Consider the following 19457-nt stretch of genomic DNA (forward strand, 5'->3'; position numbering starts at 1 on the left):
CGGTGATATTGATATCGATTACGGATGTTTCGAGCTTGACCCTTTGACTGCGGCCAGATTTAACCAAATCCTGTTCCAGATAGACGCATTAGCCGCGTGACTAAAAGCTAAATTGCACTACTCGAACGCGGAAATGAAACTGTTGGTTGATTAGCTTCTGCCCGGCGTGTAACCATTTTTTATAGCTGGAACCGTTTAGCCGGGACGCCAAATGATTTTTAGTCGGGGAATTTCCTTCTGCCTGACTCGCACGGTGATTTTTGAAAGTATCCATCTTCGTGACACGGTTCGTCGAATTACTTTTTAATTTTTAGTCGATGCAACTCTTTACTCACAGATTCGTTGCTTTATTACAAATTTTTTTGACGAACTGCAACATCTACAAATGATTAGTCAGGATGGTCAACGATTTTCCAGATTATTTCTCGGGGTGATTCGTTTGTTCCTCGGTCGTATAAACCGCGGGGCGTTTGAACCGATCTTTTCAATTGTATGGTGGCGAAATTAGAAGTCGGCCTCGCATTCACGAGCGATAACCAAGTTACGTACCGGCTGATGTGCCATTTATTGGCCGTACCGTTGCCGATCGACGCGACGCGGCGCGCGCGGGAGCTCGAAGATTAGCGGCGGCGGTCGATGGTTAAATAAATCGATTCGCGGGCAAACGACATTTTTGGGAAGCGGTTTTACGGGGATCGTAAAGCGACGTTATATGCGTAATTCGAGCGCGTCGCCGAAATTGATCCAATTGAGGCCGGCCAATTCGGGCCGATCCAATTCCGACAGGCCGTATCGCAGATTTCTTATCGGCGAACTGTTTGAAAACGAAATTATTGCAAACCGACGGCGGGGAACCGGGGGGGTTTTCGTTCGTTGGGCTACGCCGGAGAGGGGTGGCGGGGGTTTATAATCCCCGGAATCGTACGGAATTGTCGTTGCTTCGACGGCATCGCTCGTTAAATTGATTGAACAGAACGGGGAGCACTCGCGCCATGATTAAAAGACGATGTTCGACGCGGAGTCGTGAATTGTAGTCTGCAGATTTTATGCGTTCGTAGTACACCGGATTACACGGAGCGCGTCCAATAAAATAGAAAATTCCCTGAATTTCCACGGAGCTCTGTAATAGATTTTTATTATGGTAATGCAACGTTCGGGAGACGAAATTAAATTTCTCCAGCGCGACCTTCGGTGAAACATTGTGATTGCTGCTCGGGCTCCGGGCACTCATAATGACGTTCATATAAATTCACTGCGAGCCGAATAAAAACTTATTGTTCCAAGCGTTTTCGGAATAGTGGTTCATTAGACTTTAATCGATTCGCGTGTGGAAACTTCGGGTGGACGAAAATGCATGCGATATTTTGACCGATGGAATTATTTAGTTCGACTGGGGATGTTTATGCGGCGTTTCTATAAAAATTCGATTCAACTATTAACCCTTGTACGATCCTCAGGGTAAAAATTTGTTGATTTTATGTGTAGAGCAAACATGGGTGAATTACTATCCTTGTCTCTTTTATGCAATTATTCCTGAGAAGCGTGTGAGGGTTGAAGTAATGCAAAATAAAAAATGTTTGCATTGATTGGAAGACACAGGAGCCAAATAAAAAATTCACTGTTCTTTTAATTATCTTACTAAAGTGAAACGAATACACTGGTGGCCTTAAATCTTTTTAATACCTCCGCTGTTTTAAATTGTACGTACCGATTTTTGTTATAAATGCATAAATCCGCAGTCTATATGCTTATAACGTAACATATTAATTAGACACTTGTTTTTATGGAGAGAACAGATAATAAATGAACAATAAATGGATAAAAACCGCAACGAATTTGATAATTGAAAAGAAATGAAATGCCTGATCACAATCGTGGAGACGGTCACGTTAGCTCAGCCACGCAACAGTTATTACGCTTGGCAAATAGAAACATAGCGGTGTCTTTTTTCTCGCGGTCGAGCGCCGGTTTTTCCACGGCTAATCCGGCCGCGCAGAATTTAGATCAATGCATTAATTCCCCGGTGACCCCATTGTACGTGGGCCGCGCGCCCCACGAATCAACAATGCGTCGTGGGTCCGCGTTATCCCGTAGCATTCACCGGTCCTCCGGCATATTAACGTCAATACGTACGGGGGTGCACGCGTGCAATCGTGTATCGTTGCACCCGAGGACGCAGGGGCATCAGCTGCCGCGTTGTGCTACGAGGGCCCTTAATTATTCTATTAAACGGACCGCGGACTTATTGTAGTGCGCGATCGCGAATGCCACGCACCTTCATTCCCTACCCCTCCCAATCTCTGTATTTCTCTCTCTCTCCGTATCTCTGTCTCCCTGTGTCTCTCCCTCTCTCTCTGTGTGTGCCTGTACATTTTCCCCGCGTGTTCACGCAGACAGATATACAGGGAGTTGATATAGATGGTGGAGGGGGGGGGGGGGCTAAGTAAGGCCGCTGAATGGAACCATAAATTTATTGTACCGAGGAGAAGAAATTGGTCATGAGGGGACCAAGAGGGAACCGCGAGGGGAACCACGGGGAAAGCTGTTCCCCGCGATTGTATGCGAGTTGCGGTATTGTGCGTTGAAACGGAAAGAAGCCGGATCAATCCGTTCGGATGCTCTTTTTTCCCCGCTTTCCGCGTCCCGCTCCTCGAGACCCGCACCGGCCAAGGATATTGATCAACTTAGACGGTGACCCGCGATTAACCTGCCCACCCGTGCATCCTGTTTACTTATTTTCAACCCCATCGGGCCCTGAGATCTGTATTTCAAAGTCAACTTTTCTTGGGCTAGAATGAAAACTTTTATTCAGTCTTCGGTGGAACTTGAGCGTGGATTACTGTATTGGAAAAAGAAGTAAATATCTACGTAGCTCTCGCGTCCCGCAATTAACGCAGAGAAGTTATATTTTGACTAATGATGATCCAACTAATGTATTCAGGTAATGCTCTTGTAGAGTTCAGGTAATCGATAGGTAACACTTGCAAATGGAAGATTGATAAACGGAGAGCGATCGTGGTAAATCTAGCGCGGTGAAAAGCCGAATTTTTTCGCAGGTGCGCCGTCACCCATGCGTTCACCAACATTTAATCCCTCTCGGTGCGTCATTAAAATACGAAATGGGTTTCGCGTGATGATGTTATTCCAATAAAGATTCTACGGAGATTAGTGGACGGCTAATGAATAGTGAGGAATACAGCGTTACGTTACCACTGAAAGATAGCCCTCGGCTGTAAGGATTAATATGTGATTTATGTAACCGTGCACCGTGAACCGTCGAGAGAGAGGTCTCTTTACGTTTATCCTGCAGCCTTAATTAGCTTGTCGGTCGTTACGAAAATCTGGTAAATAAATATTCGATTTATAATGTTAATCGCTCACGGTGTATTTTTAATGAAAGAATCGTGGATACGCGTATGTGTATGTATATGTATAGGCTGGGCGAAACATGTTCAATGTGATACTGGTGATAGCTCTTTGAATATCAGCTTGTGAAGGAGAAATCCGCTGATGGTCTGGATAGTTAGAGTACTGTTATTGTAAAACGCCCTCATCGGGGTGGGCACCGGTCCAAAAGTTGGTTAAGAGTTTCCATGGTAAATACAGGGATCGAGGACACGTTCGTTTGCATCCCGAGCTACTAGACCGCGATAATACGGTTTGAATACGGTTTATTGTCGCCAACTTGTGATCGGACAGAGTTGTTGTAAACATTCGTCAGGACAGGAAGTCGCTAATACCTTCCCTCATCCAGAGCGCGTTTATTGTACGGAAACGGGACACGATCAACGCGGAATAATCCTGATCCCATCACTGAAAATGTTCTGCATCATTTGCAAGGAACAATAGTGACGCAAACATTTGTTCCTACTGTTAATAATTGTAACAGTTGGGACATAAATTCCAGTCTAATTATAAGTAGGTAAAATTCTAATGAGATATTGCGCAACAATAAATCATTTCCGAACCCAGGCGAAGACCAGCGATATTCTGAGATGAGCGACGACGGTGCAGTCAAGACATTAAAACGCGAAATCATGGCGCTCCCATCGCAACGTCGAACTAAACTGCACTTTTAATCCCCGCGGAATGAATCCAGCCTCATTACAGTACGCTTACAGCCATTACAGGTGCTTGCGAATTTATGTAGACATTTCTATAAATTAGAGCTCCGTGCGTGGGATGTATAATTCTCGGTCACGTGCACTTTGCTCGCAACTATATCAACGTCGAAGCCTTCCGTATAATTCATGTAATAACCTAAAGTGGTCGTATCCTCGGAGCAATTGATTTCAGTGTTCATGTTTACTGGAACTTGTTACCCGCAGTCTCCCGCGCGGTTTTCCAACATAAAATTCAATCTCGGTGACCGGCACTTCGGATGTAACCGAGCGATGTATAAATAAAAACCGAACGTAACTTAGAGCAGAAAACCACCAGGACCAGGGTTAATTAAACACGATCATGTATCCCTCCCTCCCGAACGAGCTGCGGAAAAAGGAAAATTGTTCGGGGGAAAGGGGCTACGGCATAGCTCGAAACTGCGGTAACACGGTTTAAATACACAGGCCGCGTTAAGGCGTTGATATCGCGGCGACGGTAAGGTGTAAAACCGCAGGATTCCAATGGAAACAGTTATTTGCGGTCACGAAGTGCTTCGTGACGTATCCCGGGGCCCGTGCTCTCGGCCGTTCGTTCGCTCGCGCGTGCAAACTTCCCCGGAGTCGGTCATACGTGTATGCAGGTCGACGGTGTGCGCAGCGCCGTGCGTTTACACGCGCGCAAACAGACGCGCGCTCCACACAGAACCGTAGAAGCATACATACACACAGGCAATGCATGCACACAGAGTGGAGGCAGGCACCGCGTAACCGATGGTAGGTGTACACACCTTCCTTCCGTCCTTCCTTTCCCAGGAAGTGGAGTCAAGTGGACCCACCGCCACCGCCGGAAACTCCACTAATGACTAAACTTGCTAATTTCGACCAATTAGGCTCCTGCCACCCCTCTCGCCGCCCGTTTCGCCACCCGACCGACCGGGCTACCACCCCCAGCCTCCCTCAGCCCCCTGGAAACCAACCCCCAACCCTAGAACTCCCCAAAACCACCCCCCAGTCACCGACAACGCCACCCCCGCACTGCGCTCGAGCCAACTTGCAGACTCCGTCTAATGCGCGCCGCATTTACCTTGACCGATAGACGCTAGGCTCCTAATTTCGCGGTACATTGCGCACTGCGGACCGGCGGCGGCGACGGCGGCGGCGGCGGCTGCGGATTAAATATTTTCTTATTAAACATCCTCTTCCCCCTCCCCGTTTACACAAACTTCCTCTTTCACCCGCGCGACCCGTTTTCAGTTGTAACCTCGCACGCTCGCACGCGCGCGCGCAACGCGATCCCGACATTCCGGCTAATTTGACGGGGTAACGGGGACAAATGGTGATCGAACGTTGCCATTGCGATGATCGATTGCCCTTTGATTAGATCTACGGCGAACCGGCGCCCCTATGTTTTGCCCTACGCGCCGGCAATTGATCGCTATCCGATATCTAGCAACGATCGATCCACCCCCCGCACCATATTCGATGCTCGAAACACTGTCAAGAGGCGATTGTAATTCGTTTGTCCGCGTTTCGATTCGAAAGGCGGTTTTAATATCGGATACACTGCTGGGGCACAGCTTCCAAAAACAAAGTTAATATCCAGCTCTGTCCGGCTACCGATGCAACGGGAGATGCGAATATGCACCCTCCCTATCGGCGCTGAAGTGCTCCATTATCGTTCGCCCGTCCACCCTCGTAATTTATGCACTCGCGTTTCGCAAGCCTCTCCTACGCCTACCCCTTCGCCGAACATACTACTCGCCGGTCGTAATAATAAATACACTCTTCCAGTGGCTCGTTTCTCGACGAGAGACTGCGCCACGGACCGTTTTTGGGAATTGCTGCGAGAACAGCGACTCGAAAGTAGTGTACAGAATGATTTTGATTTGTCGACGGTCCGTGGACTTTGCTAGTATATAGTGTGTATGATAAGTAATGCTCATCCATTTTTTAATTAAAAACGAATTTTAATCAGCGTGGAAATAGCAATTTCTTGAAGAAAAAGAATCTATGCGCGAACAGCATCTATCACTTTTCCACGTTTATAGGAAATTACAAAATTGGCCTAATACTCCACGTTTAGCTACGCTCCCATGGTTAAATTATTCAGAGACCTTAATGGACGAAATTCTATATAGAACTACTGTCAACATCAATATTGCATTCAATTATAAATAGACCGTTGATTCTATGCATTTATTCATGTATTCAGCTATGCAAAACACAATGAAATAAAAATTTTCATTTTGAACGCACCAAGGAAAATTCTATTTAATTACGCTCTTGAAAAATTATTTCAGGGAAATGTGAACCCACATGAATATCCGCGGTTTCATTACAATACATTGCCTCGCTGTAGCAACGTTGCTCACAACTACCACAGACGGGACTAATTGAAAACTTGTATGTGGATGTTCAGAATTTGTCAACAGGTTGGATTGTTTTATGTTGTTGAAAAAGGTATCGGGAATAAAAATGAATAAGATGGAGTGGGGTAAGTGCGCTCTAGTTTTTTAAACTGATGTATTTTCAGTCTGGTATGAAAAATTTAACATTCTTGGTATCAAACTCTTGCCACAGTTATTACTGATGAATTAGTATTATGTAGGATTCTAATTTTGCTTGAAAATTATCATTTTGATAGGATATTGTACAAAGTGTCAACTACTTGCCACGAAAATGGGGCAAGAGCGTCTCTGAGAGTTAAAAATCCTTTCGAACCTTGTTTCAAGTGTTACGGAGCAAGAAAAGAATGATTAACAAGCCTGCTATAAAATGCTACTTATATGCTGAAATATGAAAGGGGATACAGTGATATAAAACCAAGTTTTAGTTTTTTCTTACGTAGTTGCGAACCATGTTATGGCTAAAAAAAAGTAAAAAAAAAACAAATTATCTGCTTACCCTTCATTAAGAATTATAGTACAAAAAATAGGCTGACATAGTGAGCATGAACTGCCTAGTACGCACTTACCCCACCGTGATAGTATGGACTTGCCCCGTGTAGTGATATTTACGGGGCAAGATCATCTTAGTGTTTTTCTCAATAAATTAAAAAAAATAGAATAAAAACGATTTATTTAATGTAAACCTACATCATTATTTGTTGTACTTACCTAAAATAACAACACAGAATATATTAATAACTTGTAAACTATTGCACGTTCAGGGTAACCTCAAAGTTGTACGTGTAGTACCTCCCACGTGACTGTTTGGCATTGGTTGATCTAAGCGAGGAAACCACCTTTATTCTTGGGCGACATCTATGTAGAATAGTTCATACTAACTTATACTACATTAATAAATATATATTAACAAATAACATATATAATAATAATAATAATAATAATAAATATATATATACTATAATAATAAAAATAACCAATTAACGCATTTGCCCTGTTGACGCACTTACCCCACTCCACCTTACCTTCAATTATACGCGTTTTTCATTGTGTTAAGGCAGAAACAAGGACGAATAAAAATTTTTGTTTGTTCATTGCTGAACTGTCTGGGAAAGGTTTAGGCTCCGTAGGAGGAAAGAGGCTGGCGGATCTGCGTTTCGAGGCAGGCGTGGCCTGTAATCACGATAAAACAGTCAGCGGAGTAAGTTCCTCCGGATTATTCGGTAATTGAACGGCGAGGGAACGCGACGGATAAGTAGTCGGGGGTTATTGAGTGTTGTGGTCGGTTTGAAGTTCGCATGGTGCGGAGTAACAAGCTGCCACCGTCGGATATTTATGAGGGCCGTCAGGGGTCGAAGCCGGTACACCGTCCAATACGTTGAAGCCGTGGTTGCTACGGAGTCGAACGCAGGCTAACACCTTTACATTTTATCTCCGAGGCCAGGGTTCCTTCTTTCGTTGCGCAGAGTACGACCCTGTTCCCCTCTACCCCCTTTTTTCTCTGCCCCCTCGAAAATCAATTTTCCGTCGCGGGGCCGCGTAAGCAAATTCTCGCAAGCCGAAACTACCCCCCTCTCATGCACCCTCTGCCTCCTTCTCTCTCGCGGCACCCAAAGTGATTTATGGGATGTGGACAAACGAGCGTGATCTTTGGTAACGAGGACTCCTCGATGTCGAGCCACCCTTCATCCCCCTTTGCTCTCCACGAAGGTCGTCGAAGGTGACGCTAGATTTCCACGGCCGAGATTAATGGATCGGGAAAGTAGATAATGGAAGTCGTAGAGGACTTTGTCGAGTGCCAGGATTATTCCGAGCAACCGAGAATGTTTATTTAATTCTTCAGGATGTTTCGGCGTTTAGCGATTCTGGTGGGGACCGTGACGTTCCGGGGAGGAGAAATTAATGGTGAAATAAGTGGCCGGATAAAAGGATTTTTCGAAGTGCCTTCTAATCTATTATGTATTATAATTTTTTCAACCCCTAATAATAGAAGCTCTTTGTCCGTATCAAGAAATTATGAAGAAAAAATATGTTTTAAGTGTTTGCGACATCTGATAACGTTTAGCGTAAAAAAGATTGTCTGTTTCTATTGATTTTTGATAAATTTGCTGGATGTAATCGGAGGAAATGGAATTTTTCTTTAGATTTTTCTATATTTGCATAACTTTTACAGTCGAATCGTCGCTTTTGTTTGCTGTTTCGGTAAACGTAAAATTCCTGCGCACGATCCCTCGGTTGTCGACTATTCTCGACCTCATAGGAGTAGTCACGCCATTGTTATGATCGGAATACCTTCGTTCGGACAGAGGAAAGTAAACATAAACATTACATATTTGTAGCGGGAAAGCATATCTGCTGCTAGGAAGCTCTCCGTTCGAATAACAGGACGTTGTTACATTAACGCATTCGAGTTCGCATATTCTATTGCATAATGCTATATTGTTTCAGAAAAAACAATTTAACTAGTTCATCCTGTTAAACTCTAAATGAAACACGAAATCGGGCTGCAAAAATGCAAACCCAACTCGTAGGAACCGCAGTAACGATGAGCCTGGTGGACACAAATCGTCAGTGGGCACCGGGGGAAAAAATCCGCCATTACTCGCGGCAGTCGCGGCCCTCGGTGCCATTATAACCGATATATTATGCAGCGAGGAGGACAAATCCCGCGGCGCCGGAAGGCTTCTTGCAAAAAAGGACACCTTCGGTAGCTGTGGAGGAGTCCTTATCGTTGGCCACACGCACACGTCGCGGCGTTAAGTCCCCAAATCCAACGATTTATCGCGTCGGAGGGCTCGATTCTCGTTTCCCGGGTCATGGGTTAAGTGGAACAGCTTCGGGAGACGGGAATAATGAGCGACCGTGTCCGCGAAATATTCAAAAACTCGGGTGGAAAGGCTCGCGGGGTACGCGACATCGATAAGGGGGGTCCGCGGACTGACCGTATTAAGGTGGTCGCCACACCGAGAGAAGGGGACCAGGCCCTCAGGGGCGTTAATGCGCCGGAGATTTATGCCGTAACGGTCGGGATGAAATTCCATCGCGGTAGGTACGCGTGCATAAGTGGCGCTGCTGCTTCGGTCTGTGATGCTGGCGCAGAGTTATGGTGGCCCGTACTGATATCCAACTATAAACCCCGCCCGCCAACCCTCCGCCCCACTGCCTCGCTGGCCATACTTAATTAAATACGTATTAAGGGCCTGAGTGTGTTCCAATGTACGACCGTATCGCCCCATAATATATGTACGCTCACCTAGAACCGCTGCAGGGGGACAATACCCTTGCCCCAACCTCCTAACTCCTCAGCAATGATTACGTTTCGCGAGGTGTTACCGGGAAGAGATTCTATTCGTTACGGATCTTGGAAATTTGGGGGAGCTGATATTTTCAAGTATTTTCTCAGCTTTCTGATCTTATTCACCGAATTGTGTGCAATTTTCAAGCGACATAATATTCTTTCGAAACGCCCCGACGCATCTACTCGCAATTAGAATCCAAGCACCCAGCTAGATCTCGCCCGGCTAAAGTCATAGAGCGACAATTTCCGCCGAAGATTACGCAATAATTAACTTGGGCATCGTTTTTCGCCAGACTATGCCGTTCCTTTGTTCGGACCGGGAACCCGGCAACGAAATACTCGGTACGTAAAGCGCTTCGGGGGAATGTCCATAATGATGGTAAAGACTCCGTTCCTCCGGCTCCTCCTCCATCTTGGCCGCACCTGGGCCGGCTTGTCCACCTCCTTTGCGAAACGAATACTCTCTCTCTCTCTCTCTCTCCTCCGGCGGGTTAGTATCGTTCGGACATTCCTGTGCAACTGGCCAACGACAATAAAATAAAACATTACTATCTGCTTGGTGTAGCGCGGACGTTCTCACCCTCGCGGCGAAGATTTGTTCTCAGTAATAAACGCCTGCCGGTGAACGCGAGGCCCCTTCGAGGAACGGGCCGACGCCATATTAGAAAACAGTCTTTACTGCAGCGCCGCGCCGCTTTAGCTCCGCTAGGAAGCGATCGCACCGCATGGAGGATAATAACGGAAACATTTGTTCGAAAGTCAAGGGAAAACGTTACGCGGCCAGGTAATTGCTTCGACCGAGGCCGTAAAACGATCCTCGTGGATCGCCCGAGACTACCGAATCCGGCGACGAACTCGCCTAATCTCGACTGAGAATCGCTCGATTTATTCCCGGAAATTTTCCTGATGTTTATCAAGTATTATCACGATACTTGCTGCAAATCTTGAGCGATTGGCTGAAACTATTAAACTATCAGATTATTGAACATCTCTCTCGAATAAAATCTTGAGGATCGCTGTAGGAATTAAATGACCGAAACAGCATCATTCTTGAAGTGTTGGAGAACACAACTGAATCCCAAAGGACCCGGTACCAGCAGTCCGGCGTGGTGAAATAGCACCAGGGTGTTTAGACCCGTGCGGAGAGAGCCCGGTGCGAAAAGTAGTCTCCGCGAGCGCACTAAAACATTTTACAACCTGTGTTTTGGAGTAGTGCAATTTTAAACGAAAGGAGCATTGCGATCGCCGCGCCGCGCCGGGCTCCGCGGGCGGGTCGATCTCACAAATCTGAAGTCCCCCGTAATTGAAGGCAACGAACGCGTTAGGGCGAAGGAGAGAATAAGAAGAAGGGAAAAGGGACTGGGGGTACAAAAACTGTCGGATCGAGCGAACGAGACGCAAACAAAAGGAGGCGGTCGGGCCACGGTGGGGTCGAGGTGAAGCCCGGGCCAGAGGAATCAGCCCCGGAGAGCAGATATAATGGTAACTTGGACCCGGGGTATAATGACCAGCGAGGGACAGCGCTCGAAGACACTGAAAATAATCTAATTATTAGCGAGGACGATTATAGTAATTAGATGCAGAGGCAAGAAGAAGAGGGAGCGGACCTCTCTCCGTTTCTTCTTCAAGGAAGAGAGACGAGTCTCGTGTTTGCCGCAGCCCACCTATTACAGGTATACGCTGCCTATGAGAGCGTTCAAATGAAAAGGTGTACACTCCTACGGACCTCCTTTTCGAGGAACCGCGTGCCCTCGGGACAGAGCGCAAGCCGAACACAGACCAGAACAGAAACGGACCCGAGTGAGGCCACGTTCCCGGCATGCAATTATGTAGGAATCCTGACGGCGGAAGAAAGCTTCCCCGATCGCTTGGCTATGCATTGAATGCAACAATCTCGAAATGATCGCCTCTTAGAGGACGCGGCATTTGACGACGGGTAGCTCCTTTTGTGCGGACGATTTTCTTGCGAGCGCGATATGCTCCCGACTTAGATCCCCCCCCCCCCCCCGGTTCCGCGAACAACGACGAAAGAGAGACGGTCAGAACACTTTGGGGAGGGGAGGGCAACTGCGGCGACTCCTTTGACCACCTTAATTCCTGCATTCGTATTTTCAGTTCGCTGGCATTCCTGCCGGAGGTAACGAGCTCGCTAATACGTGAGCGCGACGAAATCGCTTCGGATTCGTGTTTTAATAATGAGATTTCGATCAAACAAACTCTTTGAATCCTTGAATATATGAAGTCCGAGAGAATTCCGAGTCCCTGCTTCGTATCCTCGACCCTAGAGTCCCCAGTTCGAGTCTCAGGTTGGATCGCAGGATCCGTGGATCTCCCCTGAAATCCTCAGGCCTCGTTAACGTAGTCAAGTCGAACATCCTCCCGTCCTCATCATTTCCAGTTCAGCTGCGTTCGAACGATCGTTTTCCCCCATCCACGAGACATTCAGCTTTTTCGAGCGATCTAGTAGAAGCATAGTACACTCGGAACGCGGCTCAGCCCGGTCTTGGTCACCGTCGCAACTCCTCGACGCAAGGGATTCTTTTCGTCCACTACAAGCATCGGAACGGCGTCGTTATTGTATGGAACGAGGCGTCCTCGTTATCGTCGCTTATCGCTAATAAGATCGCTGGACCGCTCGTTATCGTCGTCGTCGCACTCGCCCTGTCCTCATTTTCGTACGATTGCGATCGTTAATTATCCCTATCGCAGCTGATCGTCCTCCTCCTCCGCTTCTCGTTCGGCTGCCATCCCCCTTCAGTCGTCCCCACCCACCCCACCTCTTTCCTCGCCCAACATCTCCCCGCTGTCGCCGTTGTTGTCGTCGTCGTTCTCCTCGTCATTATCATTCCGGTAATTACCGGTGTATTCTCTCGTTATCATCTTGTTATCGCTCGACCGTCGTGCGCTTCCGCGGCTGATCGAATTTCGAGGGATCCACCCGGTCGGAGACGCGTCGATCATCCCGCGATCACCGTCCCAGACGAGTCGAGCCTTGGAAAAGGATCACTGCGATTCCAAATCGATCGATCGTGTTGCGCGTGCAACACCATTTGCGTATGCACGTTCGACGGAATTTTGTTCCATTAGAACTTAGGTCGCTCGGCGCCTCGCTGGCTTCAGGGAAATAATTAACGGATCGATGAGCACTGGATCCTTCGGGTTCCTATTTTACTTCACAGTGTCTCCCCACGATGCCATGGCTTTTCTCAACATTTTTTCAGCCAAGTTTTATCAAGTACTCCACGTTTTATCGTTCTATGCACGTAAAACTTTCTTTCAATCGTCTTCTTCTTCATCCTCTTCAACCGTTCTTCTAATACAACCCTTAAAAGATATAAAAATCTCCCTTCCCGATTTTTCTGAATTATATATTTTTATGCCAGACGAATTTTATGTATTCATGGAATACTCGATTTTCTATCGTTCAATACACGTAAAAATTTCAGGCATTTCATCCCTCTTGCACTCCCCGGGTGAAAAGTGACCCATTCTCGTCTTTGGATTCTGTAAAATGTTCGATTTCTCTCTGGTCGTGTTTCGTTTGTTATATTTCCTTCGAATGTGGTAGTATGAACAGGACTTACTTAAAGAATACAACTTTACCTTTTCAATTTTTCGAAATTCGAGGGGTCGGTGAAATTATAGGACGTTACGTTATTTCTTCAACTGCTTATCAACGGAACAGTGTTTTTTATTCGGATGAGAATGTTGCGGCTTCGATTTTCTTCGGGAACGTGCATGAGAAACGATGGTTGGTTTACGAGGCCTCAATTATTCCGAAACGTTTCGTTGAAATGGGAAACGGTACGCCCCGACGTTTAGGCACACAGTTGATCGACCTGAATTCGACTAATACGCACTCTGACTTCGATTTAAGTATAGCGTTAGCTCGATCTCATCGAATCCAAATGAATATCCTACTGTCGATCGGCGGTGTGTAATTTCGGTCGGCGGTGTGTAAGCACGGAATTATTCCGACGAAACGTGGAATCTTGTGGAAAGAAGTCTTCTGGTCGAAGAAGATGGAAAGAGGCGGAATGGAAGATTTAATATCGCTGTTTCATCATCGTCTCTAATATGTAGACGTTCAGTTTCATTTACGCTTGGCCCTGTAACTAAATTGTAGCGCTAGGATGATACTGTTGCGGAAATTAGAGATTTTTGTAATAAAGAAAAGGAGAGATAGGCGAGCGCGCCTCGAAATAACATTTCATGGACATTAAATTAGAAGATTGAGCGGCGCGGCGTCCATCTACCGAGCACATGTGCGTACATCGTCGTAGTACGACGTTAACCAACTGAGACCACGTAACTACTCAGACTCGTGATACGTAACTCACGTCTAAATATAAAAGCAACGAGTCAGACTCGTTATGACTTTTCGGGAGGCAGTAAACATTAGCGCGTTAAACGTGACATTTACGTTGCCGTACAAAATAAATACTTTGCTATTAACTTGCGAATTCCCGTCTCTTCCTGGTCTATTGCCGTTCACAGTTGAAACTAATTACAAGCGACAACCGCCCGAGGTTATCTACAAATTTCGCAGTTTATTATTTTCTCTCCTGCTCCTTATAACAAAGCAGAAGAACCATATCGAAAACGAATATATGAAGTATGAAATTGAAAGTATAGTTTGTCATATAGACATGGGAAAAAATATTGAGGTAAGACGCGATGAGAAACATTTAAATTACACACGTACATATTAAGAGGAATACAGACGTTGTGTTCACTATTTTACCTTACTTCGTAGAAATAACAGGAAGATACTTATTCAGATGTCTAGCAATTTATATCGTAATATACGTCCAAAGAAACAGATCCACTGTGTGTGTGTGTGTGAATAAATTTCCAATAAATATATCCTCACATCTCAATATGTAATCCTAAATCCAACACTTTGAAACCCATCATCGCGACTAGTCCCGCATTTCTACAGTCAATAAGCGACAACCAATAATTATTTCAGCGATGGGATAAAAATCCTCACAGACTAATGAACCATTTCCTAGTTCAACGAACCTCTCGACAATCGTTCGACAGAGCATAAGCCCCATGCAACCTGTCGTTTGTTTCTCCATAAAAGTCTCCGTTGTCCTTCGTTCGCTTTCATCCGGCGTCGAGTAATGATCAAGCGTAATGAACAAATCTCGCGACTAATTGGAACAGATTGAACGCAGGATCTTATTATGCCGTTGGATCAGCGCGTGACGTTTCTTCGCGATTAATGGCGGCCCGGTGCAACAATCTGCATAACGACTGCAGTGCACCGGGACGTTCGTCAGCCTCTAATCCCTAGCAAACGGGTTTGCTCGTTCCTCACCCCTTTGGCCATCTCCATCTCCTCTTTCCCTAATTAATATCTTGCCCGTCGCGTTGCCCCACCACTTCTCTTTCTCGTCGTTGTTGTCGCCGTCGTCGTCGGTAATGAAATGGGTCCTCCCTTTTGAATTTCTATCGGAGCGAGCGTCGCGTCGCGTAGCGCCTGCTCCGATGAAAGCCTGTCGTCCAGATGGCCCGATAAGCGGAACCGGTAATTAATAATTAACGGTTAACAATTAAGAGTGAAATTAGCGCGTAACGCCGCCAGGTTTAATTGGACGTAACATACGGGGGCCGGGCAGGTGGAGCGCGACGGGACGTGCGCGACTCCTTCGACGTTCCACCGTTCTGAATTTAATTTCCTCCACCGGCACGCCACCAACCACCACTGATAAATATTACCGGCCAGGAGATTCTCAAAGACCCACCGGGATAATTAAATTCGGTAAAAACGCTCTTAAGCGGGCATTCCCGCGAGCACCCGTCGATTTTCGACGATGTACGAAGAAACGAAGAACTGGTTAGTCTGGGTTAGGCATCCCAATCGAGTAGCTCTGTCAATCGTCATAACTAGACAACGGATCTTTATGCATTCACGGCAAAAATTAGTAGGACTAATTTAATACAGTAAACATATTATAAAAATTGTTAGATACTCTTACATTATTTTCAACCTATTGCACAGATTAAGAAAGGAAATAAATCTCTATTTCACTATAATTTGTCGGAATTCACATAAAAAATTTTTATTTTGCGTAAAGATCCGTTGTCTAGTCATAACTAAAGAGAGTCACCATTCAAAATTGCTGTACCATTATTCACAATATTGTTCACAGTTTACACGATTAAATATGTTCATCTAATCAATTATTACACATTTAAGTACTGTGTGAGCTATCATATCAAACTAGGTCGGAAGAATTGTTTAATTTTCAAGTTAAAACAGCTCCGACAGCAAAGCCATTTACCATTTTTAATAAATACAGTTAATGAATGTCGATTTTCGAATGTCTCCGAGTACAAATATTTTGGCAGTCGGACCTCGGAAATGGTTAACTATTTAGTCAATTTGCAGTAGAGCGACTCGCAGATGCGTCACCTTTGAATAAGTACTGTGAACGCCGGGGTGCAGCGTTTCGTCGAGCGAGGTCGATCGATCGGATCGCAGCAAATAGGAGACGAAAGTTAATTGGTGTTACGGAAGTGGGTTATCGCCAAGAAACGTGTTCGATGTTTGCTATTTTGTAATATAATATTGACTCTGGAGGGACCTAGCAATTTGTCTTTGCGCGCACTTGATTCGGACTAGTTCAATTTCATTTTCGATTTCGCTGGACGTTGCACAGTGTGCCGAACGGCCATTTTAGGTGGAAAAAAGTCATGTCAGAACACTCATCAAAGATTTGCAACGTAGAATTAAGGTACTCTGATGAATATAGTTTGGATTCATCAGTCGTTTCAATATTCCACGGTATGCATATATATTTAATTGCGTTTCCCGTGAGGAGAAGGTCGCGCGTCCCCGAAAATAGAAATGAAATCGAAAACCGGGTATGGAGCAGATTATTTGCGTTTCGGCACGGGTTGGACGGAGACATTTTTTTTGCGAGCGCGTCGTCGGCGTGACGACATCAAAGGTCTAATCTTCTTTGCTAATTCGAATCATCTGGGAATACGTCGGGATCGATGGAGGAGAAATCTTCGACGCCGGAAACGGTGTGTCGTCGACGATGAACGAAGAACAGCTTATAACAAGGCACAAGATTTTCCAGCGATAAATAAATTCATTGTATTGTCACGGAAAATCCAATTTCAATGATAGAATTAACGCCGTAACGGGGGATTAAACGTCGACAGAGTGTCAACACACAGAGAGAGAGAGAGCCGAAAATTCTGAGCGTCACCTGTGCCATAATTCAGCAGGGTGGAAAAATGGTGACTCCGCATAAGAGGTTCAGTAATACGGGGTGGACGAGGGTTAATCAGCAGGACGGTAACCACGCGAGCGGTAACACGATAAATTGGATAGTCCGGTGGTTCTACCTGGATCTACCTGGTTCTACCTGGTGCTCAGGTTATTTTACGAAGGTGTATTCTCCGTGTTGTAAACGTCCGGTGTACCGTTAGATCTTGCCCTTAATGCCCTGGTCCCAGGGCGAAATAAGGCGTCGAAGAAAAGGCACTCGTTACCCGACGGCACCTGGAGGGACAAAAAGACAGAAGTTTGTCGGGTACAGGTCGGTCCGCGATCGTGTCCCGAAAACGACACCCGCTGAGCTACCAGGAAGGACGATTATTGTTAATTAAGGTGGGCGTGTCCGGGCAAGTCGCACACCGGTTCTACGGCCCTTAACGAAGGGACAGGTCAGCCCCGTTTTATGAATTCTAATGCCATACCCCCTCACCACCCCCTCTACACCCCCTAGGTTTGTTCGGCCAGTTGACGAAATTTCTCTCCTACCGCATTTGCATTTCACCGGTGGTTGTCGGGCTCTCTCGCCGACTTTTAACCTCGTTCGGCCGGCTCTTAATGCAATTAGCCCGCCTATTCACGGCCGACGGCCCGTGGTATTATCAGGTGTTGACGGTCACCGAGGTATTTGATAACCAATCAAACGCCATTGTCCACGCAACGCCTCCCCTCGTTAATCGTTTCGCAGGAGCTCACGATTTTATTAGAAGCCTTGTTGTCTAAGCAACAACTCGAAAGACACACAACGTACTTCTCGTTGTTTATTCTTGCATGTATTTGCTCTTCTAAAGGATTAATTTTAATACTCTCGGTTAAAATAGATTCATGAAATGATTAGGGGATTATTCCTTTTGTGTTCGTGCGACGCTGCCTATGAGTTTCGGGATCATCCCCTAATTCAATAGCGCCATTGTCGGTGACCACCTTTCTTTCGTAATTTTCTTACAATTAGTTGTCTCGTTTATACTGCGCAGTTTTCAAGGTTTTGCTGCGAAAGGTTATTCAAACTGATATGAAAAGTCGAAGACGGATCTTCCGATCTGCATAGCATGAAACTCTTGAGAACTTGTTACAGTAGTTCGCAGCGGTTCTATGTTCGCCTGAGATTCCTCGTTTCCGTGATCCGGATTCGGCAGTTGGGCTACTGGTGGGGGCTAGTGGATGCTCGATTTAATTGCACGGCACCCGGATAAACAAATAAACCGGTCGCATCGGTTCTCGTAAAATGTTTATTACGGCTATCGCTCCGCGTTCCCCCTCGCCGGTTACAGTAACAATCGAGTACATCTTTATCTGGCGGGGGTGGAATCTAGAGAAACAACCTTGACGAAACAAGATTGCGTTTTGCCATTCTGTCTGGAACCTGTCTCAAGGGCCTAGTTAACAGTCTGTAAAAAGCATGATTGTTAGGAATTTTTTCTGAAACAATTTGTGGACCTATTTCTAAAAAAACACCCTTGAAAATCGTTTTGCGATGCATGATAAATGAAGATATGAACGCATCCTTCGTTCATCTGCTAAATAAGTTCATACATGAACAAAATCTGTGTGAATAGTTTAAACGGTCTATTTTTATAGCTGTATGTATAATTGGCAATGCTTAAAACCGTTCACAGCTCTAATTAATAATTTTAAAAAATTTACTTTTGATGATATCTCGTGTAGACACATTAGTCTTTCCAATATCCTCAATGAAACAGCTATTCACTTAGTTTAATTGCCACAAAGTGAGTACTTAAATGACAATTTGGATATTCCTGGGCAAATTATAAACTCTGGCACAGTATACGGAGGGTTAAATAAGGTACACGTTTAAAGAAACAATGCATTAATTTTGTCAGTAAATATTCCCGGAGGTTACGGTTTTCTCGGATTGTTAACCAACCACGACTCCTGGATACTACCCCGTTCGGATTGAATTTAAATATTTCCACGACCGACAAAGTCTTCCGCGAATTGCTCCGTCGTAAAAGGCACTCTCCAACCCCGCCCTCTAGGATTCGTTTTGTTACGTACCGTTGTTTCATTGGGATCGGGCAGGGGATTATGAAATCGTTGCGCTACAGTCTTAAGGACCAATAAAATTGCACCGGAACTCCGGAGAAATTAATATCAGCCGGGCACAATTTCATCGCAGGATCTAATGCAGCGGTCGTCTTTACGGCCAGTTCCGAACTGCACCGAGCTAAATATCCTTGCCTCGAGATTTTCTTATGAAAGAAGTTTCGAAGGCTGTTTGAACTGTCCCGATCAGGAGTCTCGATCGCGCCACTTTGCTTATCCTTTGAACTTAATTAACGGCCCCCGATACCTCTCATTGTCCCACGACAATCACAATTCATTAGTATGTCAGA

General features: G+C 45.7%; 1 protein-coding gene across 1 annotated transcript in view; it reads left to right on the top strand.

The window, feature by feature from the left end:
• LOC143208090 (uncharacterized) overlaps positions 1 to 19457 on the top strand; it is a 201119-nt gene that overhangs the window by 79672 nt on the left and 101990 nt on the right. The window lies entirely within an intron of this gene.

This window comes from Lasioglossum baleicum, chromosome 4 (assembly GCF_051020765.1).
Source record: "Lasioglossum baleicum chromosome 4, iyLasBale1, whole genome shotgun sequence".
Classification (NCBI taxonomy): Eukaryota; Metazoa; Arthropoda; class Insecta; order Hymenoptera; family Halictidae; genus Lasioglossum; species Lasioglossum baleicum.